At 45.4% G+C, this 24,746-nt stretch overlaps 1 long non-coding RNA gene and 1 pseudogene across 1 annotated transcript; both read left to right on the top strand.

Annotated features, from left to right (window-relative positions):
• Nucleotides 1–4,122: 4,122 nt before the first annotated feature.
• Nucleotides 4,123–16,087, top strand: LOC131397574 (uncharacterized). Its single transcript, XR_009216785.1, has 3 exons — nucleotides 4,123–4,271; nucleotides 5,075–5,113; nucleotides 14,913–16,087. It is a non-coding gene; the product is annotated as an uncharacterized LOC131397574 (long non-coding RNA).
• Nucleotides 7,330–12,102, top strand: LOC131397562 (zinc finger protein 211-like; annotated as a pseudogene).
• Nucleotides 16,088–24,746: the final 8,659 nt, after the last annotated feature.

Genomic DNA, 24,746 nt, shown 5'->3' with positions numbered 1-24,746 from the left:
TTGAGTTAATTTTTGTGAATGATGTAAAGTCTGTGTCTAGATTCATTTTTTTTTTGCACGCGGATGTCCAGTTGTTCCAGCACCATTTGTTGAAAAGACTATCTTTGCTCCATTGTGTTGCCTTTGTTCCTATGTCAAAGATCAGTTGACCATATTTATATGGGTCAATTTTGGACTCTCTATTCTGTTCCATTGATCTGTTTTTTAAAAGTCTTTCACCAATACCACACTGTGTTGATTACTGTAGCTTTTTAGTAAGTCTTGAAGTCGGTTAGTGTCAATCGTCCCACTTTGTTCTTCAGTATTGTGTTGGCTATTCTGGGTCCTTTGCCTCTCCATATATACTTTAGAATCAGTTTGTTGATACCCACAAAATAACTTGCTGGGATTTAGACTGAGATTGCATTAAATCTATTATAGATCAATTTTGGAAGAATTAACATCTTGACAATATTGAGCCTCATATCCATGCATGTGGAATATCTCTCTGTTCAGCTCTTCTTGACTGGTTTTCTCAGAGTTTGGTCATTTTCCCTAGATACATCTTGCACATATTTTGCTAGATTTACACTTAAGTATTTAACTTTTTTGGCTTCTAATATAAACAGTATTTTTTTAAAAATTTTAAATTCCACTTTTTTTGTTTTTTTCTAATTAAAATATATTTTTATTGATGTTTTAATAGTTTATAACATTGTGAAATTTTTGGTTGTACATTTTTGTTTGTCCATCACCATATACATGTCTCCCTTCATGCCTTGTGCCCACCCCCTACTCCCATTGCCCCTGGTAACCACAATATACTTTTCTCTGTCCATGTGTTGGTTTATATTCCACATATGAGTGAGATCATACCGTGTTTGTCTTTCTCTGTCTGGCTTATTTCACTTAATACCCTCCAGGTCCATCCATGTTGTTGCAAATGGGACGATTTTGTCTTTTTTTATGGCTGAGTAGTATTCCATTGTATATTTATACCACATCTTCTTGATCCAATCATCAGTCGAGGGACACTTGGGTTGTTTCTACTGCTTTGCTATAGTGAATAATGCTGCAATGAACATAGGGGTGCATAAGCCTCTTTGGATTGTTAGTTTCAGGTTCGTTGGATGGAGTCCCAGTAGTGGGATAGCTGAATCATAGGGTATTTCTATTTTTAATTTTTTGAGGAATCGCCATACCGTTTTCCATAGAGGCTGCACCAGTTTGCATTCCCACCAGCTGTGTATGAGGGTTCCTGTTTCTCCACATCCTCTCCAACATTTGTTGTTTTTTGTCTTGGTGATTATAGCCATTCTAATGGGCGCGAGGTGATATCTTAGTGTTGTTTTGATTTGCATTTCCCTGATGATTAGTGATGTTGAACATCTTTTCATGTGCCTATTGGCCATCTGTATATCTTCTTTGAAATTCCACTTGTTTTTTGATATTATATAAGAAAGTGACTGATTTTTATATATTAACTTTATGCCCTGCAACCTTAATATAATCACTTACTAGTTCCAGGAGTTTTTTTGTGGATTTAAAATTTTTTTTCTACATAGATGACTATGTCATTTTCAAACAAAGACAGTTTAATTTCTTCCTTTCCAGTCTATATATCATTTATTTCCTTTTCTTTTCTTATTCCATTAGCTAGGACTTCCAGTACAATATTGAAAAGGAGTGGTGAGAGGGGCCATCTTTGTACCTGATCATAGTGGGAAAACTTTTGAGTTTCTCACCATTAAGTATGATATTAGCTGTAAGTTTTCATAGATAATTCTTTATCAAGTTGAGGAAGTTCCCATCTATTCCTAGTTACTGAGCATTTTTATCTGAATGGGTGTTGGATTTTGTCAGATGTATTTTCTGCATCTATTGATATGATCATGTGATTTTTCTTCTTTAGCTTATGTCTTGACATGAGTACAGCCATGTTGGGCCTTTGGTTCCATTGACCTATAGCCACCAGCACACAAAGAAATATAAAAAGCTGCTTTCTGTGTGGTGGGAACTGGCCCTTCTCCCATGGAGAGAGTTGCCAGTTGTACTGTTTCAAGGCTCTTCAGGCATCATAGCATGGGACGGACTGGCCATCTGTGCCAGGCTGGGACGATAGCCAGGGGGCTCGGTGCACGTACACCACTAATAACCATTTGTGCATGGGAACACTAAATGCTTGCTCCGCACAACTCTGTAACTGCTTATATAAACTGCTGGAAACTGAGGCCTGATGAGAGTTCCACCTGTGGAAGGGACGCCTTGCCCAGGACAAGTGATTCCCGCCCAGCCCTGTCAATTAAAGTGACTCTCTCGGCAGTGGGGCATGGATGTTGTGAGTAACTGATCTGATGTGTTCTCTTTTCGGTCAACCTGGTGTTTCTCTTTCGGGTTGATTTGTGTCATTTCCCTTCAGTCCATGTGGATGTTTTCCCTTTCCAGTCGATCTGATGTTTTTCCCTCTCGTTATATGACCTATTTGAATCTGTTGCTATCTCAGCCGATGTGGATGTTTTCCCTTTCCAGTCGAGCTGATGTTTTTCCCTCTTAATATTTGACCTATTCGGATCTGTTTGCGGACTATCGCCTTTACTCTCCTCTATATAATAAAATATACCTTTAGTTCATTTGCTTGGAGTGGAAAGTTTCTTTTACATCTCCGATCGAATCCCCCGAACCTCATAACAGCTTATTGATGTGATGGATGACATTAATTGATTTTTGAATGTTGAACCAGCCTTTGATACTTGGCTCAGAGGGGAGGTGACAGGAAATCCTGCATCTGCACTTTTTTTCAGAGGGAGCCTACTGAGGCGGGGGATGATCCGAAGCCTCAGGCCAGCTTCCAGACCCCCAACCCAGAGGCAGAAACCCTTGCTTTCACATCAGAGGTCAGGTGCAGAGAGGCACCATCAGCCACTGAATCCCAGCTTCCCCTCACCACTAACCTCAGAGGAATTGAATGTATGTCAGTATATGGAATAAGAAATACTCAATATAGAAGAGTATTGCTCAATGAATTGTACACAATGATTAACTATACAGACAGGAGAGGTGTTTTCTGTTGGAACCACAGAGATCCATTCCTGTACCCCTGCTTCAGGGTAGCCAAACATCCGTCCACTATAGTCTTGTCATGGCACTATCTGGAGTATTTTTTCTCTTGTTCCTGACCAAACATACACAAAAATAAGTGACAAAAATGATTCTAAAGCTTCAGAGTGCATGCAATTGAGCTAAAATACAATAATGTTTATTCGTGTTAAAAAACAAAATGCAACTGAATAAAATTTAAAGATCTTATTGGTTTTATTCAGCTATTCATGAACTAGGCAGCATCCGATCTAGCAAAAAGGAAGGAGCTCCAGAGGAGCTGTACAAAATCAAAGACTTTTATATGCAGAAGCCAGCAGGAATAGGCAAGTCATAGTAGGCATCTGCTGATTGGTTGAGGCAGGGTTACTTTCCTTATACGGAGCAAAGGGACGTCTTGGAGCCGGGTCACGTAATTTGTGCCAAACTGGCAAGTGCTGATTGGTTGACCGAAGCCTTCCTTTTCTGGGACAGCCAAGCATAGAAACTTAGTTAAGTTTCGGTTTGCTGACATGGGGCTAAGTATGAGTGACTCCATCTTGGGCGCAACAAGGTTACTTTACCATTAGATTTAGCTTCCAGTGGACGCATTTTGTGCCTGAATGACTATGGAATGATATATGCATTTGGATTTCTGACCTTACAGAGCATCTAGAAATGGCCTCTGGGAACACGCTGAGTTTCAGAGAGTCTGAAATAATGTCTCCAAACACTTGGTTGATCAGTTGCAGACAGTACTCCCAGAAATCTGAGTAGAGTCCCTTTAGGAAGGAGCGAAGCCTCTGCTCTGCCCTTGGACCACAAGCCGCCCTTTCCAAGTGCCTTGTAGTTTTGCCTTTTCTCCAAGACATCACGTATGGACGGACCTTTTCCGGGGACTGTGGATGTGGAGAAACTACGTTACCCAGAATGCTCAGCGCGGAACGGCAGCATTGGTAACCAATGAAGTCTCAGAAAATAGGCGGTCCGAGTGAGGCGCTGACTGTAGGGGCGGGACCTCCGGCCTCCTCCTCTTGCCTGTCGCTTTGGCCGCTGTGTGGTGGGTTTATCTCCGACACAGCGACGCCGTCCGGGGGACCCACGCCAGGGCCGGGACAGGGACCGCCGTGCCCGGGTCCCCTCCTCTCCCGCCGCTCCCGGCCCCGCTCCGTCCCCGGAGTCCGATGGCGGCGGCGGCGCGGAGGGAGCCGGCTCAGGTCAGTGCTCGTGCTCCGCGCCCTCCCCGCCCTCAGCCCAGCCCAGCCCTAGAGCCCCGAGTGCGGGCGCCGCTCACGGGCCTGCAGCCCAGGCCCTGGTGTCCGGGACGGGGAGGCGCTCCTGGGGCCTGTTTCTGAGAGTGGGGGTGACGGGTGTGGGAGACGGTCCCAGGGGAGGGCCCGCGGGGGAGAGGCGTGGAGGGCGACTGAGCCGGGAGGAGTCGGGGACCCGGGGTCCGTGTTCTGTCTGCAGTGAACAGAGTGTGAGGCGGAGTTAAACCTGGAATAGCAGGCTGAGGGTTGTACCATATTGTGAGGACCCTCGAAGCTACGGAGAGTTTTGAACAAAAAGAGACACAGTCTCCGTTAGAGGGTTTTTGTTTTTTCGTGAGGAAGATTGGCTCTGAGCTAACACATATGCCAGTCTTCCTCTATTTTGTATGTGGGTTGCCGCCGCAACGTGGCTTGACCATTGGTGTGTAGGTCCGTGCCCAGGATCCGAACCCAGGAACCCCGCTGCGCCAGGAGGTCATCCCCACCGTTAGGGTTTTAACACTTCCCCAAAGCTTGTTCAAAGGAAGAAGAGAGTGGAGGGAGATGATGAGGATGTAGAGCCTGGGAGGTGGAATCTTTGTTCAGAGTCACACAGCTGTTAAGAGGTGTGACACAGAACACTGAGGCCCGGAGGTTAGACAGCCAGCCTGAGGTCACCTGGCCTAGGACCAAGGAAGAGTATAGGGAGGCCTGAGCCCATCAAACCCCTCCAGAGCCCCATTCCTCTAAAGGCCTGCTCCTTCTCACAGGTTCCCATGACTGCAGAAGTGCTTATGGAACCCACACAGGTAAGTGGAGAGTGTCCCACTGCTACACGGATCCCAACCCCTACTTTGGATTGTGGTTTCTTGGGGCTTTTAATGCTATTTCTCTAGTCCTTGAGTCTGAGGACCCTGGAGAAACCCCAAGCCCTGGGTCCTAAGTTCGTCCCAGCCTTCATATAGAAGTGTTCCCATTACTGGCAACCGGTGTAAACAGGTGTGGAAGGTTAACCCAGGAGCTGGTACTAGGATGTGCATATACTTAGAGGTAAAACTGATCAGAGGAAGGAAGTGATATTATCAAGATCTTAACAGGCTCCATCTGGGTGGAGAGTGGAGAACAGATGGTGGGCTTAAGGGAGGAGGAAGGAAGATGAGGGTGAGGCTACTACCATAGTCTAGGTGAGAGTTAATGGACAAGAGTTGGGGCTTAGGAGATGTGGTTGGAATCTGGCTGCATATTTTAAAGAAGGGCAACTAGATTCTCTAATGTGGACAGTGAGGGAGTCAAACAGGAATTAGGGATGACCCCAGGGTTTTTGGTCTTAGAAGCTATGGGGATGGAAGCTGCATCAACTGAGATGAGCAAGTTGGCAGTTGGTGTAATATTTATTGGGGATATCAGGAGCTTTGTTTTGACCATGTTAGGATGTTTCAGAGACCACTGAATAGAGGCCTCACATGGGCAGCTGGACACCCAGGTTGAGAAATCTTGGGAGGTATTCAGGATGGAGACATCCAAAATATAGTAGCTGCTGTGCAGACCAAGATGAGTGAGCTGTGGGTCACATTTAGGAGAGACCATCTTCAGGTTATAGTGGCAAAGCTGTTAGGTGGGTGAGGAAGGGGAGGGTGGGGGCCCAAGGACTGTGTCTTTTGCTTGGGTACCTGGGTGATGGAATTGGGCTTCATAACCACAGGTAAGGGAGGTAAGTGGTCATGAAAGTAGAGTATATCAGACAGGATAGTCTGGAAAGTGGCCAAAGCTTACAAGGGAAGAGTAGAAATGAAGTGGATACAAAAGCTTAGGAGTAATTAAGGCAAGATACACTTAGGCTGAAACTGGTGCTTATTCACCACTTTATGAACTCACTAAGATTTTGTGAGGACTTGGACAGATCCTGAGGTTTTTCATTCAACCAGATGGATACGGTCAGGGGCAAATTTGGTCAGTCAGCTGCGAGTATCACTAGACCTGGTGTGGGTGATCAGTGGGGCTGGGCTTTGAATGAGGGTTGGATGGACAGAGTAAAGTTGTCATTGCTGAGGGCACAGCAAGTGCAGCAAAAGTAGTATAGGTCCGTGGGTGTCTGAGATCGACACGTGGTCCTGTGTGGCTAAGTCTGAGGCAAGGAATGTAGTGAGACCATCATAGAATGATTTGGGGCTGCCATTGCTAATGGGAACCATGAGAAGTCTGGGTTAATACTGGATCTTGTTTGAATTTGACAAGCATACTCTGGATGCTATCTGCCAAGTTGTGTTGTAAATCCTAAAATTAAGGCCAATAGATGTGCTGCCTTGACATCTGGTGAAACCAGGGTGCCTCAAATGGCCCTAGTGCAAGTTTCTCTCCACACTCTGCTCTCCTAGATAATGCCTTCTAGCCTCACAACCCTTTTTTACCAAGGGGAGCAGGCGCAGTTCCTGCTTATCCCTTTGTGGTGGGTTTCAGTTTCCTACCAACCCACAGAGTTATTTCAACAAGCCAATCACATCCTCCTGCAGGAATTGTGGCATCCCACCCTCTTGATCTTACAAAGATTGCATCCCACAGCCCCTGGTTGTTCACTCTTTTCCAGAGTGCAACCTTCATGTGGCCTTGTGTGTTGTGTGGTGTCCTCCTCTCCCAGGCTGTGAGTGTATGTGATTATTTAAACAGCTGTTGATTGCATCTGTCCAGTGTCAGGTGTTGTGTGTCCACACACCTAGCGGGGAATCACACCCTCACCAGTGGGGTTTTGAGGAGGTGATTGAAATACAAGTAACTGCCATTGCTAGGGGGGTGGGCAAGGAGATGCCTATGGTGTGGGCAGTGATTGTGGTGCCCATGGGCGTGTGGCTGTGGGATCTGCGGATGTAAGGGATGTACATTCTAAAGAGTGATGTGTAGTCAGACGGGAGCATGTCTGATGGTCCCAGGGCACTGCTTTGAGAATTACATGACAATGGCCATACCAGGGGAATTGCCTATGTGTGGGTGGGTGAGGGGTAGATCTTTCTGTGCCAGGCCCACAGCTTAGATATCTATTTGTCCACCTGCCTCTTGCTGCTGATGGCTTTACCCAGTAGTCAGTGGGCCCATGAGAAGACAACAGCACCAATGATACCAGGGCCTGGTTTCTTCTCTGAGTTGGGGAGCTTGGGAGGAGGATGGACGTACAGTAGCTATGGGGAAGGGGTGGATTATGGCTCCTCAGGAGTGGGGCTGTTTGTGGTTTCATCTGTCACCATCATAGCAGGGCAGTGTGACCTTTGAAGACATACCTGTGAACTTTACCTGGGAGGAATGGGATCTCCTTGATGAGGCTCAGAGATGCCTGTACCAGGAGGTGATGCTGGAGAACTTAGCACTTATAACCTCCCTGGGTAAGGCCCTCATACCCACCCCTGTGCCCCGAGATACTCTCTGTCCTTCCTCGTTCTCCAGGGGCAGGTCTATCCTTATGTAGGACCATGGGCACTGCTTCCTTCCTCAATTTCCTTGGTAGGTGCTGGGGTTGATAGGACTGAGATGTATGCACTACCTTCTCCTCATCTCCAGCAGGCCCAACACCTGCTTCCCTGCAGTCTCACGGGGAAGATGTCAGAGGCAGAGGTTTTGCAGTCACCCCCATGAATCCCACCTTGCTTTGCCCTCACCAAAGCCAGGTGACTTTGTCCAGATCCAAGGCACCTGTGCCCCAGGTTCTACTTCTTTCCCCTACCTGACATTTCCTCATGCCTGCCTGTGCCAGGAATTGCCATCACTGAAATTCTCACTGCTCACGTGGACCATGGTCTGTTCTTGCAAGACTCTTCTCTGAAATTCTCTGTGTAATATTTAGTTTCTTTCCTCTGGGCTATATATAATGTGCTGAGTTGTTCTGAGCCAGTGCTGGCTGCTCATCTGTCTTGTCTTTCTCTCAGTACTTGTATCATCCAGGTCCCATGTACTTGATCATCTTGGGGATGGGGTGGAGATCCCTCAGTGGTCCGCTAGCTGGATATATGAATCCAGACTCAGCAAGATGGGCTCAGAGGGAGCCTGGGCCCTGGGTACCTTGAGGGAAGGCATTGCTTCAGGGCTGTATTGAAATGATCCCAGAAACCTGTTCTGTTTGGCTAGTATTTTGGTGCCAATGCCTGTGACCATACACTATTTCTGCATTTTTTTCCCCATTCTTGACACTTGCCAACCTGTCAGTTCTATACATTGTCACTTCTGTGCTTACATCCAGCCTGTGGCTAATCCTCATATCTCTGGACTCCCCATCTCACCCATTTTTCTCACTGCTCCATCTGCAGTGGTCTCTAGCACTGGCTTACATGATTTGTATTTTGAAGTGTGTATCCATTCTTAAACAGTCCCTGACTAACAACTGCTCTGTTGCAGTCCTGTTTTCTTGGGCCTGGACACAACCTTCTGCATAGCACTCATGTGTCACCAGCAAACAAGGTCCTGCTGACAGTTGTTTGCTCAGGAGCAAGTTGTCCACCCTGCCTCTCCTTGTGACACACCACATGGTTGTGTCCTTCAACTCTTGAGACCTCTCCATCCTGTGACTTTATAGCCCAGTGCTGCTGAACAGCCCTGTTTTCAACTTGAAGCCAGCTCCCTGATCCTGTAAATAATCACCTAGACTGGTTCCTGGGCTTGTCAGACACACTCTTGTGTATGGGCTGTCCTCTCCCACCAAAGTCAACATGTACCTGACCAACCTTTCTCACTTTCAGCAACCTACGAAGCAGAGAATTAGGAGGCTCCTTTTGAGCAGACTATTTCCTTTTTTTTTTTGTGAGGAGATCAGCCCTCTGCTAACATCTGCCAATCCTCCTCCTTTTTTTTTTTTTTTTTTGCTGAGGAAGACTGGCCCTGGGCTAACATCTGTGCCCATCTTCCTCCACTTTATATGGGACGCCACCACAGCATGGCTTGCCAAGCAGTGTGTCGGTGTGCGCTCAGGATCTGAACCGGCGAACCCCGGGCTGCTGCAGCGGAGCGCATGCACTTAACCACTTGCGCCACCGGGCTGGCCCCTGAGCAGAGTATTTCTATACAGAGTGTCACAGGTCAGGAATCCCAAGGCTGATCTGTCTCTCAAGAAGGCACACCCCTGTGAAATGTGTGGCCTGATACTGAGAGACATTTTGCTTGTGGCTGAGCACCAGGAAACACACTGCAAGCAGAAACTGTATGGGTATGGGGCATGTGGGAAAAAATTATATGTCTGTGCAAACCTTCATCAGAAACAGCACATTGGAGAGAAACTCTTCAGAAGCCAAGTGGACAGAGCCTTGTTTGTGAAGAACTGCAAATTCAATGTGTCAGGAAAGCCATTCATCTTCAGGGAGATTAGGAAGGACATTTTGGTCAGCTCTGGATTTCTCCAACAACAGGCCATTCACACCAGGGAGAAGTCAAATAGCAGAACCATGTGTGTGGCAGCCTTTCAGAGAGGAAAAACTCATTATAAGTGGGGAGAATGCATGAATGTCTTTAGCCACAAACACTTGTTCAGCACCAGAGAGTGCTCACTAGGGAAAGATGTTTTATGTGCAATGAATGTGGGAAATCATTTAGCAAAAGCTGCAGCCTCAATACATCAGAAAGTTCACACTGGAGAAAGACCTTATGAGTCTGGGAAATGTGAGAAGTTATTCAACAAGTCCCACTCCACTGAACACCTAAGACACAACACTGGAGAAAGGCCTTATGATTGTGGGGAATGTGGGGAATCATTTAGGAACAAGTACCACTTCACTGAACATAGAAGAATTCACACCAAAGAAAAAGCTTTTAAATGTGGGGAGTATGGGAAATTATTTAGCCGGAAGTTTCACTTCAGTGAACACTGGAGAGTTCATACTGGAGAAAGGCCATATGAGTGTGGAGAATGTTGGGAATCATTTAGGACCAAGTTTCACCTCGTTGTACACCAGAGAGTTCACACTGGAGAAAGGCCAGTGTGAATGTAGTGAATGCAGTGAATGTGGGAAATCATTTAGACGAAGCTCTGCACTTTTTGAACATCGGAGAGTTCACACTGGAGAAAGGCCTTATGAATGTAGTGAATGTGGGAAATCATTTCGCCAGAGCTCTGCACTCCAATGTCCCTGGAGAGTTCGTAATGGAGAAAGACCTTATAAGTGAAGCAAATGCTGTAAATTCTTTAGCTAAAACTCTCGGTTCCTTCAACATCAATTGTTCACACTGCAACAAGGCATTATGAGTACAGCAAGTGTGGGAAATCCTTTGCTCTAAATCCAGACTTTTTGAACACTGAGAGTTCACACTGGAGAAAGGCCTTATGAGCGTGGTGAATGTTGGATATCTGTTACCTACAACTCTAGTCTACTAAAACACCATAATATTCACGCTGGATAATGGCCTTATGAGTGTGGGGAATATGGGAAGTCCTTTAGCCAAAACTCTAGTCTCATTACACACTGAAGAGTTCACTGTGGGGAAAGGCCTAATGAGTGCAGTGTATGTGAACAAACCTTCAGCCTTTTCTCATTGGAAACACAAAGTTCACGTGAGAAAAACACCTTAGATGTGCAGGGGATGTGTTATTTCTTCTTCAGTATAACAACACTAAGGGAGGTCCCTTGTGAGGGTGCCATCTGCCTGAATTGAACCTCATACATCTGAAAATCCACATAAACTCCAGGTATGTTGGATATGCATAACACTTTTTAAATGCCCAGGGCTATTGTCAGGTGTATGTCACTGCCATTCTATAACAAAGGGCTTTTCACCTCGCCACTTGGCTGATGCTAGCTGTGTGCATCACTCACCCACCCCAGTGCGTCCAGGGAAGTAAACCTTGGTGTTTTTCCATTTGCGGGAAGGATTTGTGAGAAGCCTGAGCACTCATTCCTTTATCTCTGATGCGTTAGGCCACAGACCTGGCCCATTTTTGGCTCAGAGGACTCTGCTGGTGACTTGAAAAGATGGACTACCTTTTCTAGGAATACCATTGGTCTCACATGACTATTGTGCTGGAATTTTCCATCCTCCAGTCGTGAACCTGAGGACAGCCTGCTTCCTATTGCTCTGGTTTGTGTGACAATGAAGAATGGTCTTGTTTAAGCTCATTTAATTGGGAATTCTATTAACTGTATGTGGTGACTTGGAAAAAAGTGGGTGCTAACATGAAGGGGTGAACAGTTTTTGTTGGGATCTCAAACTTTGAGTGCCTCAGAGGGGACAGTATGATGGCTCAGAGAATATAGCTCTGTCTCCAGTTTTGTCTTAGTGTCCATTGCTGCTCAAGGCCTAATTTGTAGCCTGAATGCCATGATATTTTGTGGGTTCAGAGGCCAACCTGTAGAGGTTGTTGTTGTGACAACCTCTAGCGCTTTTAGAGCAACATGAAATTGTACTCCTGTTCACAGGGGTTGCATTGTGCTCAGCACTGCTGGGGGAGGTCTGTTCCCAGGTTCTGAAGTGTAGCCATGTGCCCTGGTATCCTGAATTCTTTAGGGTAGTGTCACTGGTTGTAAGATTATAGGGGGAATCATACTTGTTACAGACACACTGGATTTATTGAAAGTGGAGAAAAGAGACTGCAACAAACTGGAATGCACCTCTTTTAAAAGGTTGTCCAGGGGCCGGCCCAGTGGTGCAAGTGGATAAGTGCACGCATTCCGCTGCGGCGGCCCGGGGTTCGCTGGTTCGGATCCCGGGCGTGCAGCGACGCATGCTTGTCAAGCCATGCTGTGGCGGCGTCCCATATAAAGTGGAGGAAGATGGGCATGGATGTTAGCCCAGGGCCAGTCTTCCTCAGGAAAAAGAGTAGGATTGGCAGATGTTAGCTCGGGGCCGATGTTCCTCAAAAAACAAAAAACGTCGTCCACAATGATCTCATCAGCACGGCTGTGAAGGATGAGCACGTATAGAAATTCTTAGGACTTCCACAACTGTGTTTGTGTAGCTGAGTGCCTTGTCAGAGAAAATAATCTAAAGCTTTTGTGGATTTCTGTAGCCTCTTTGGGCTGTTCACTTAAGGCCATTGCTGCACAGGCAGTTGAAGAGCATGAGGAGGAGGGAGATCCCGTAGTCCAGCTCTGTGGCCTTTGTGACCAGCCTGTATTCCTGTTGAATCAGGTGGAAACGGCCTTCATCTCTTTACCAGTATTTGATACCACTGAGGCAAGGCGTCGCTCCCAGGGCATGCGGAGACAGGTGGTGGAGTCAATATAGTGTTGCCAAACTTGATTTTCTAAAAACAGAAGGAATTCCAGAGTTTTATTTTGAACCATATTTTAGAGCTTTAAGAAGGTGTAAACGATGTGCAATAAATTGACATATTTGTATAACTTGGTAAGTTTTGACATTCATATAAACTCATGACACCTTTATCACAGTCATAATAATGAACCTATTCATCACCCCGTATTTGCCTCATGCCCTTTATCATCTCTCTCCTTCTGCCCTCCAGTCAGCCAATGATGCAGTTTCCTTTAGAGTCCATTTTCCGTTTTCTAGAATTTTATATGATTGAAGTCATAAGGTGTTGACTCTTTTTCCCCGAGTACCCTCATGCAGCATATTTATTTTGAGATTTATTAATGATGCTTATATGAGTAGTTCTTGCTTTTTTGTGTGTGTGTGTGAGGAAGATCGGCCCTGAGCTAACATCTGCCAATCCTCCTCTTTTTGCTGAGGAAGACTAGCCCTGGGCTAACATCCATGCCCATCTTCCTCTGCTTTATATGGGATGCTGCCACAGCATGGCTTGCCAAGCGGTGCGTCAGTGCGCGCCCGGGAAACGAACCGGCGAATCCTGGGCCGCCACAGCGGAGCGCGGGCACTTAACCACTTGCACCACCGGGCTGGCCCCTAGTTCTTGCTTTTTATATTTCTGAAAAGTATGATGTTCTGTAGATATACCTCTGTTTATTCATTTATCTGCTTATGGATATTTGAGTTGTTTCCAGTTTGGCTATTGCAAATAAAACTGCTACATAGATTTTAAGCAATTCTTCGTATACATATGTTTCATTTATCTTGTGTTAATATCTTGGGTTCCAATGCCTGAATCACAGGGTAGATGAATACATAACTTTTTAAGAAACATCAAACTGTGATCTAAAATAGTTGTCCCTTTTGTTTTCCTACCAGCAGTGAATGAGACTTTCAGTTCTCCCATAGCCTTGCCAATAGTGGGTATGATTAGTCTTTTAAAATTTCGACCCTTTTAGCCTGCCCCGTGGCTTAGCGGTTAAGTGCACGCACTCCACTACTGGCGGCCAGGGTTCAGATCCTGGGCATGCACCGACACACCGCTTGTCCGGCCATGCTGAGGCCGCATCCCACATACAGCAACTAGAAGGATGTGCAACTATGACATACAACTATCTACTGGAAAAAAAAGGAGGAAGGTTGGCAATAGATGTTAGCTCAGAGCTGGTCTTCCTCAGCAAAAAGAGGAGGATTAGCATGGATGTTAGCTCAGGGTTGATCTTCCTCACACACACACACACACACACACACACACACAATTTTGACCCTTTTAAATAAATGTGTAAAAATATCTCACTGTGGTTTTAGTTGCATTTCTCTGATGTTTCACGATGGTGAGCATTCCTTCATTTGTTTATCTGCCACTTGTATGTCTTCTTTAGTAAAATGTCTATTCATATCTTTTGCTTGTTCTTTAAAGTGAATTTTGGGGGGCCGGCCCGGTGGCGTAGCAGTTGGGTTTGCACATTCCACTTCGGTGGCCCGGGGTTCGCTGGTTCAGATCCTGGACGCGGACCTGCTCACCGCTCATCAAGCCATGCTGAGACGGTGTCCCACATAGAAGAGCTACAACTCTACAGCTAGGATACACAGCTATGTACTGGGGCTTTGGAGAGAAAAAAGAAAAAGAGAAAGATTGGCAACAGATGTTAGCACAGGGCCAATCTTCCTCAAAAAAAAAAAAAAGAAACACCCAACCAAACAAACAAAAACAACATAAAATGAATTTTGGCTGTTTCCTTTTTCATTAACAAATAAGATAGTGAAACAACAAACACTTATGTTAAAATTTCATTCTTCAGTGATGTGACATCTTTGCTGTAAGGAATTACTGTTTTTGAATACCAGAAGAATATTTTCTAAATGTTTTTTTTGCTGTACGCAATGCAGTGACTACATACTTTTTAGTTTAATCTGCATTATTAATATATTCTCCATCGCTTTCTTAAGTCTAGATATTCAACAAAACAATAAATCAAGCCATGATTTGTAGTGTTTTCCATTTTCCCTGGTGTAAACACTTCCACCATGGCCAACTTAAAACTGTCGATGTGATTTCACTGAAAACAGAGTTGGTAAGAGTTGCCAAGTAGCACACTATTCTATTCTATTTCTGCCATACTGATGGAGTAGCTGCAATTAACCTCAAGAACATAGAAAATAATCAAATGTAGTATAATGATTAGAAAGTCAGAAGTTTTTATATTTGATTTTCAAAAAGTTTAATGGAGGTCTAATTGACTTAAACTGCGTATGCTTAAAAGGTACATTTTGATGTTTGATGCATACTGACACCAAAAGTTTCTTCCTGCTTTTTAAAATTTATCCTCAACATACAAAATTACTGATACAATGACATATTCTATCTTTTGTTAGGGCTGTTTTCAAATATATACGGCAAAGGAAAAGACGGTTACAAAGCCAGATGAACCCATCCCAATCTTCCATCGTTATTTGTCGTTTCAGAGCTGTTCTTGTTGCATCTCTCCCCATGTACACTACTTGATTACTTCACTTATAATTCCGGACATCGTATCACTTAACGCATAATAAATGTAAGGTCTCCTTCGTAACGCAGTAATCATCACAAAAATATAAATATTTTATCAATTGTCTTGAAAATGTGTTTGTTTCTTAACTCAGATTAGTCTCAATCAGAATCCAAAATATATCCTTACAGCTTTCAGTAGCTGTGTCTCGTAAGTCTCTTAACGTGTAGGGTCTACTTACTTTTTCAATTCTTATTTATTTGTTGAAGTTGCTGAGTCATATGTTCTAATAGAAATTCGCACATTCTAGGTGCGGCTTATTGAATCTATGAAACTGATCACCCTTCCCCTATAATCCTGTGCACTAGATGTGGAAGAGATGGGTGAGGAGATTTGGGCCCTGTAGACCAGGGGTGTGATGCTGACTGTTGGCGAAAGAAAAACAAAATTTTCTCCCAACCTAGAAATCCTCTCCACGAAGGTAGAAGAGACAGACAACCAATTTTATTATTGAATAAGCATGAAGCCAGGGTGAGATGCACATCACAGGTAATCCACTAGGAAATTGCAGAAATAGGAAAAAACCTCACTTGCCTGTATAGACAAGCAGATAGAACCCATTACACATGTGCATTCAAGACAAACAATGACCCTAGTCCTCAAGTAAGAGGACTTGACAGCTCCTGTTGTCACACTGAGTTCGTCCTAACTTACAAGGCTTTATCCAGAGGAAAGGCAAACTTCTCATCTTTATAACAGGAGGTAGTTTTGAAAGTTGAAGCAGGTGTCCACCAAGATGAGGCTCCCACCCTTCCAGGGCAGGGACTGGGGAACTGATAAGGGAGCTTCTCCCTGGATGTTTGCAATTTGAAGAGATAGCTCCCAGTTTCTTGAGAAAGACAATTCTGGGTCCTAAAGCTGGAGTGAGAAAAAAAGGCCAGCTGACAGAAGGCCTATCTAGTCTTCAAAGGCATACATTTTAAAGAGATGAGAAAGTTCTTACTAGTTTTCTAAGGTAAATGCTTTAAGAAAAGGGAAGGGAAGGAATTCTTCCCATTTGCAACAGGTAGAATTAAATCTCTTATTTTTTTTTTTTTTTTTTTTTTTGTGAGGAGATCAGCCCTGAGCTAACATCCGCCAATCCTCCTCTTTTTTTTTTTTTTCGCTGAGGAAGACGGCCCTGGGCTAACATCGGTGCCTATCTTCCTCCACTTTATATGGGACGCCGCCACAGCATGGCTTACCAAGCAGTGCGTCGGTGCGCGCCCGGGATCCGAACCAGCGAACCCCGGGCCGCCGCAGCGGAGCGCGCGCACTTAACCGCTTGCGCCACCGGGCCGGCCCCTAAATCTCTTATTTTTTAAATTTGTATTTGTTGAATAAAATAATTTGTATGTGACACACCTGGAAACACAAACTGTGTGATTGTGTTTTTTTGCTACCACACTGTGACACAGCCTGGAAACAGAAGACTAGGTGTTGGATGTGACATGCACACATGTCTGCGGACCCTGTGTGACAGGCATGTGATATTGACATGCCTCAGCACTGCAGGGGGCACTTCAGATACACCCTGGGGATATAGTGTGACAGATGTGAGAAGCTGCCCTCTTGTCAGATGTGTCAGGTGCGGGATTTACCAGAGGGGCCAGACCTCATCTAGCCCATGTAGGGAGTGGTTGGTCAAGGGTGGTTCACAGGAGGCAGAGGGAATGTTCCTAGGGATGAGCAGTCACTGGTCTGCATTTTACCTGGAGGGGTGGGAAGGAGGAGCCCTGGGGATATTCTCAGTCCTTAGCATCTCACCAATGTCCACAATACCGACAGTGACTACTGGGTGACAGCTGAGTTCTGAGGTACTGATTGGAGGGGACACCCTGAGGTGATATCAGGAGGAAGACCAACTGCCTCAGGATGATTCAACAGTGGCGGCGAGTGGTGTTGGGGGTGACACGGACGACCCTGTTAGGGATGTCCATTGATGGTGCTGCTGTCCATGAGAAAAGTGAGTTTTCGTGGAAGGCGCTGCCTGCCTGTGGGAGTAGGGAGCACAGGGGCCCCGGTAGAGCTGTCAGGGTGTGGTTATGTGGTGGTTCAGCGCTCAGCCGATGGTCTCAGGAGAAAGAACCTGGGGTCTGGCTGGAGTCGGGCTGTTTCCACCAGGGAGAAGATGCAAGGGAACAAAGTGAGCTGACTCAAAGCAGTGTAGACTAAGTCTTTTCCAACTCGGCCGCTTGGCAGCTGTGTGCCCTTGTGAAAGTCACTCACCCTCTCTGAACTGCAGGTCCCTCCTTTGAGAAGTGGAAGTAATAAATAGTCCCTCTGTTGGATAACTTTGGGGCTGTTAAATGAGGTAATCCTCAGGAGAGCTGGTCATGGTTAGCTCCCTATGAAAAGAAGAGTGGAGGCTGTTATGGGCTGAATTCTATCCCCCTCAAATTGGTACATTGAAGTCCTAACCCCCAGTACCTCAGGATGAGACTGTATATGGAGATAAGGTCTTTAAAGTGGTAAAATGAGGTCATTAGGGTGGTTGCTACTCCAATATGACTGGTGTCCCCATAAGTAGAGGAGATTAGGACACAAACACACAGAGGGAAGACCACGTGAAGAACATGGAGAGGACAGACATCTACAAGTGTCAGAAGAAACCACTGCGGACACCTTATCTCAGACTTCTGGTCTCCAGAATTGGGAGAAAATAAATTTCTGTTGTTTAAGCCACCCAGACTGTGGTACCTACCTTGTTAAGGCAGCCTTAGCAAACTGATAACAGGGACCATCAGCCTCCGGGAAGAGGAGGGTCTGAAGGGAGCCCCAGGGGCGGAGGGAGGAGGCTGAGAAGGACCCTAAAGGGAAGCTGAGGGAACCAGAAGGAGATGAGTTCTTGGGGTGGAACCAGGCCTGGAGGGAAGAGGGATGCAGTGGGCCAGACTCCCTGACACACTGGGCTGTGGGCCTGGGCTTGATTTCTGCATCCCCACCCCTGCCAGTGGCCACAGTAAGAGACACCCCCTCCAGGCCCACGCCACCCTCAATTTCCCCCAATGCAAAGGGGGGCTAATGAGCGGAACAGCCTCGGGCTGTTGGAGGGTGTGCAGGGCTGGGGCCCAGAGTGAGGGCCACCAGGGAGGCAGCTTTTGTTAAGAGTCCTAATGCCCTCCAAGGTGGTAGCAGCGCGCGTGGGGAGATGGCGGGGGGCTCTAGGGGCTGTGGGTCTCTGGCCCCTCATGGGGCTCTTCTCAGAGCAGCTCTGATCCCCACTTAGGTCCCCACCCCAATTCCTACTAGGAGGCCACACCCACATCCTCCAGGGGCTCTGTTTCCCAGGTCCAGGGGGATCCTCATGAAGGTGCGAGGGAGAGAGAAATGGGGCTCCTCATAACCCTTGACCTCACGTCTTCCGTGGGGACTGAGCCCTAAGAAGGAGTGTGGCCCCAGAGCCCAGAGACCCCAGTGTGGATGCCTTGGGTTTCAGCCTGCTGGTGGCTGCTGCTGCTTAGGTCTGTGTTTGTAGGTGGCACCTTATCAGGTTGGGGGCTTGAAACATGAGGTGTACAAGCATCACATTCCCACTTACCGTCACCAGCTCTCACGGGGTCACCAAAGTCTAAATCCTTTCCTCTACCACGAAAAAACCTTGCTTCTTGTTTGTACTCTCGTTACAGTCTGAGTCCTTGCATCCATCTTTCCAAATGGCGCAACTTCACCAAGGATGATTTGGGGAACTCTGGGGAACATTTGATTTGAACAAAATTCTTCATTTGGGAGGTGCCTTAAGTTTTGACAAACCCAATGGGCAGCATTTTTTATTTTTTTTACTGGCACGCAGAGGCCTCCAAATTAAATTCTGAACTCAAAATTGTTTCACTAAAAGATTCTTTGGCCAAAGCGAATGGGCAAGAGCAAATTAGACTCATTTTTCTAGTAAATCCTCCCGTTGTCTTCTTCCAGTTGCCTTCCTGGCTCCAGCTCTCCTTCTGCCCCTTATCCTTCCGGTCTCTCCTCCCACACCTCCCCTCTCTATCGTCCAGACTCTAGCTTATGTATGCTGGAGTGTTTTGACCTCTAGCCTTTCTTTTTGATTCTTTCTTATTTCCATCTCTCTGCCTACATTATCCATTTGTTCTTGCATGTTATCTTCTTTTTCCATTTTAGCCCTTAGCTTATATATCATAGTTTAAAAAAAATTCCTGGCCTGAAAATTCCTACCTTCCTACCTATATCTGACTCTGGTTCTGATGCTTTTTCAGTCTCTTCAAACTGTGTGTTTTACCTTTTAGTATGGCTTGTGATTTTTTGTTGAAAGGTGGACATGTACTGGGTGACAGGAGCTGCAGTCTTGGTGAGGTGTAGGGGGAGGGGAGATCTGCTGTCATCCTAGGACTAGGTCTCAGTCTTGGTGAGCTTGAGCCCCTGTACTGTCACCTTCACCGGTGCTTCTCAATTGTCCTCTCTCCCATAGGTGGGACAGGATGGCTAGAGCTGGCTGGAGTTGGGTATTTCCTTCCCCCAGGCAGGTTAGGCTCTCATAAAAACTTTCCCCTGAGGGCAGGCCTCACTAAGAAGTACAGAATGCTTTGGCGTACTGTATTCCAAAATAGTTCCTTTTCTCCTCCCCTTCTGGAAGCATGATGGGATTTTTCTCTGACCTTTATTTTGATGCCATCGAGGACTTACTGGCATGTATATACCACAATTTACATATCCTTTCAATGGCTGGTGGACAGTGGGTGGGTGGTTTCCTATTTGGAGCTTTTATGAACAAGGCTGCTCTGAACTTTCTAGAAAATGTATCCTGGTGCACAGAGGCACGCATGATTAAGGTAGAGACTTGACAGTACAATTGCTGGGTCATGGGTATGTATTTTTCTAGATAATGCCCAACACTTTCCTAAAATGGTTATAGTAATTTTCACTCCCAAAAGCAGTGTCTGTGAGTTTCCATTGCTCTCTATTCCTGTTAACTTTTTTTTTAATTTAATTTTATTTTTTTCCCCCAAAGCCCCAGTAGACAGTTGTATGTCATAGCTGCACATCCTTCTAGTTGCTGCACGTGGGACGTGGCCTCAGCATGGCCGGAGAAGCGTTGCATTGGTGCACGCCTGGGATCCGAACTCGGGCCGCCAGCACGTGCACTTAACGGCTAAGCCACGGGGCCAGCCCTCTTGTTAACTCTTGATAATGTCAGAATTTTAATTACTATCAGTTTTGGGTATGTATAATTTTATCTCATTCTGGTTTAATAGGCATTCCCTTGAAGAAGGATGAATTTGTGTAACATTCTTATGATTTTTGGCCATTTTAAATATTTTTGTTACATAATCCATCAAATATCTGCCCATTTTTCTCTAGGGTTGTTGGTCTTGCAGTGAAGTTCTCAATGGCATAAAAATGAAGATCAGAGGAAAATCCCCTCATGCTTCCAGCACGGGGAGGAGAAAATGAACTATTTTGAAATGCGCCTTCACAAGAAAATAAAAACCCAAAGAAGTGACCCGAGCCAAAAACTTATATACCTTTTAGACAAAGAAATGATAAATTTGTGAAGAACTGAAAAGACAAGGGGTTAGGGGAAGTAAACTGTGGGGAAGTGACAAGGAAATATATGGCGAGGGGGAAATTAGAAGATCCATTTCAGTGTGGCCTCCTCTGGTGATAAGGGTGTTCTTGTCTGTCTGCGGCAGGGAGGGCACCTCTCATGGGAAATTTTATGACCTGTTTTTAGGTAGAAAGGGGGAATGAGAGAGCCCCTTCCCTCATCTGCTGTTTCTCAGGTGCCTTCAGCTCAAAATAATCAATATGCCAAAGTGGCATATTTTGGGTGTCTAGGGGAGGAAGAGAATTCCTCTACCCTCTAGGTCCTTCTGGCTGGTCTAAGAATTAAAATGACTTAAGACAGAATAACAGGAGAAAATCAAACAAAGCTTTATAACAAGTATACATGAGAGAAATTCAGGAAAGCTGAGTAACTGGCCAGAATGGCTACCTTAAATACCATCTTCAGCTAAAGACAAAGGAGGATGTTGGGGGTAGTGGTTTGGGACTTCAAGGGGGAGGAAGGCAATTTACATAGAGATAGAAATGCAAATGGACTACTACAGACAATGTGACCTGAGAGACACATTTTACATTACATTACAGTTATTTTATGGTATTAGCTCTTTCCTGGAACAGGCCCTTCTATTTTAAATTCTTTGAGGCAGTTAGGGGGAAGGTCAAAGTTTCTTTTAGAGTCTTTTGTTCTTAAAAATAATCAAGTCAGGGCCGGCCCCGTGGATTAGCGGTTAAGTGCACACGCTCCCCTGCTGGCGGCCTGGGTTCGGATCCCGAAGCACTGATGCACTGCTTCTCCAGCCATGCTGAGGCCGCGTCCCACATACAGCAACTAGAAGGAAGTGCAGCTATGACATACAACTATCTACTGGGGCTTTGGGGGAAAAAAATAAATAAAATTATAAAAAAAAAAAAAAAATCAAGTCAAAGAGACACGTTTTCGGGTGGCCAATTCTGACCCCCCACAGGTGGCATGTCCTGAATTCCTTCATCACACATCCCTCTCCTGCAAGACTCTGCTGAGCTCAGGCATTAAGTAACCCCGACATCTCCCCACCCCTCCTCACAGGCACGCAGCGCCTTCCCCACAGACTCACCTCCTTCCTGTGAATTGTTCCCATGGATGGCAGCACTGTTGCCCAGGCACCCCCAACAGGGTTGTCATGTCACCCAAACACATAGGCCCTCACTGCCACAAACAGTCATCCCCAACATCCTGTCGGTCTCCCTCCTCATACTGATTATCTCCTCCAATTGGTGCCCCAGTACTCAGCTGTCACCCAGTAATCACTGTCACTGTTATGGTCATTGGTGAGATGCTGACAGACTGAGAATGTCCAGGGTGACCTCATAAGTCCCTGTCCCCAGGGCTCTTCCTCCCCATTCCCTCCAGCTGGTGACCTTAGCCCTGACTGCTCGTCCCCACCCCTCCAGGTAAAATGCAGACCAGTGACTGACAATGACTGCTTATCCCTAAGAACATTCCCTCTGCTTCCTGGCAACCACCCTTGCCAACCACTCCCTAAATGGGCTAGACCAGGTCTGGCCTCTCTGGTAAAGCCCACACCTGTCACACTTGACATGATGACAGCATCCCACACCTGTCAGTGTCCTCAGGGTGTATGTGACACGCCCAGGCTGTGCTGTCATATCACACACCTGTCACACAGGGTGCCCCAGATATACGCAGTGTCACCACCACACACTGGTCACATCTGATACCTGAAATTTTGATTCTGGGCTGTGGAGCTGTGTGCTAGCAAAACACTTACACAAGTTTGTCATGTAAAAACAAATATGAATTAAAAATATGAGGCTAATTCTCTCTGTTGAAAATGGGGGAAAGCTTCCCTCCCTCCTTCCCCTTTCTCATTCACCTTAGAAAACTTGTAAGTGCTTTGCTTCTCTTTAAAATGTATCCCTTTGAAGGCTAGGTCTTCTTTTTTTTCTTTTCAGCTTTATGAGGGGGAATGTCTTTCTCAAGAACCTGGGAGCCATCTCTTTAAAATAAAAACATCTTGAGAGCCATCTTTTTGAAATGCAAACATCGAGGGAGAGCACTCCCCTATCTCTTGGTCCTGGGCAGGACCTCTTCTTTGCTCCCATTTATAAAACAACCTCCCATCATTAAGATATGGGATGTTTGTCTTTCCTCTGGATAAAGCCAATTAGATACCACAGATAGTCAACCCAGTCACCAGGTCAAATTAGGAAGAACCATGTGGGACAAATTCTGACAGTTACTGTCAAGTTCTCTTACCTGACCATTGTTTTTCTTCAGGGCCAATTCCTTACTTTTAGACTAGACCTACTTTTCATGCTTTTAAGATAAGGAATGAGATGGAAGTTTCAGAAACAAAGAACGCACCTGTCAAAGAATTATTCTGCTGCCTCTTTACCCAAACCATATTTAAAACTATTCAAATCTCACCCATGTAGTTTCAGTCCTGGGCAGCCATGGGAGTGTGCTGCTTGGTTTTCCCCTCACGAGGGAGCCGGCTGTGAGGAGTGTAGCTGGCCAACAGCCCCCAGCTATGCTGCCTTGGGATCCACTGCAGAGTTCCAGAAACCACACTCTGGGCAGGCTGCTCTCAGCCAGTGCCTCAGTGTGGCTCGGGAAACGGAGCTGGGCCACTAGTTATTGTTTTATCTTCAACACACGTATGTCATGGGTTGTATCTGCTTAGCCAAATAAAAGGGAGTTTTTTTCTGCCTTTGCAATTTCTTAGCACATGGCCTGTGATGCACATAGAATTCTGGCTTAATGCTTACTCAATAAGTGTTTTCTGTCACTACTACCTTTGAGTAGAGGATTTCTGGGTTCAGAAATTTTATTTTTATTTCCCCAACAGTCACCATCACACACCTGTCTGCCAGGACCAAACCTCCTTACCCATCTCATCCACATCTAGTGCACAGGATTACAGGGGAGGGGTGATGAGTTAAACAGTATCAGAGACTTGTAGAGCAGCAGAATTTGCTACCCCCAAAATGTGTCTCGTTCACTTGATTATTTTTAAGAACAAACGACTCAGGAAGAAAATTTGATCTCCCCCCTAACTGCCTAAAAGAATTTAAGATAGAAGACTGGTTCCAGGAATGAGCTATCACCATAGATACCTGTGGTAGAGTATGAACTAGGTGTGGTGAACGAGGAGGAACCTAGCAAGACCCATTTGATCAAAGTCCTCTCCATGTCTCACTGTCTCTGCAAGGCATGGCAAACATCTGTTTATCAAACATTTGCTTTTCCATCTCCATGTGAATTTCCTTCCTCCCTTCTGAAGTCCCAAACGACTACCCCCAATATCCTCCTTCATCTTTAACTGAAGATGGTATTTAACATGGTGGCTTTGGCCATTTTGGTCAGTTACTCAGTTTTCCTGTGTCTCTCATGTGTACATGTTATTAAACTTGTTTGATTTTCTCTTGTTATTCTGTCTCATGTCAATTTAATTCTTAAACCAGCCAGAAGAACCTAGAAGAGTAGAGGAATATTTCTTCCTCCCCTACAGACTCAACAAGTCACATCTAGAATACGCCAAATTCTGAGGAACAAATGACTCAACAAATTCAACAAATAATAAGAATAAAAATAGCAACTGGGACCTACAGGTTAAGAGACTTATGAGACACAGCTACTGAAAGCCATAATACATTTTGGATCCTGATTGCAGTTAATCTGTCTTAAACAAACACATTTTTGAAACAGTTGAGAAAAACTGAGCATTGAAGTTCTGAATAATTCTTTGTTCTTTCATTATCTTATTTGTTAATGAAAAGGGAAATAGTCAAAATTCATTTTAACAAACAGGCAAAAAGTATGAACAGACATTTACCAAAGAAGACATACAGGTGTCAAATAAACAAATGAAAAAATACTCAACATCATGAAACATCTGAGAAATGCAACTAAAACTACAGCGAGATACTGCTACACATTTATTAAAAGGATCAAAGTTTACAGAGACTAACCGTACCCACTACTGGCAAGGATATGGAAGAACGGGAACTCTCATACTGCTGGTAGGAAGACAAAAGGGAACACCCAGTTCAGATCATAGTTTGGAGTTCCTTAAAAAATTTTATATTCACTAACCCTGTAACTCAGGCATTGCACCCCAAAATATTAACACAAGAAAAATGAAACATCCATATGAAAAAC

The sequence above is a fragment of the Diceros bicornis genome, chromosome 34 (assembly GCF_020826845.1).
Source record: "Diceros bicornis minor isolate mBicDic1 chromosome 34, mDicBic1.mat.cur, whole genome shotgun sequence".
In the NCBI taxonomy this organism is placed as follows: domain Eukaryota; kingdom Metazoa; phylum Chordata; class Mammalia; order Perissodactyla; family Rhinocerotidae; genus Diceros; species Diceros bicornis.
Note: the sequence above shows the minus strand (reverse complement) of the source record. Positions and strands in the feature narration are given on the sequence as shown.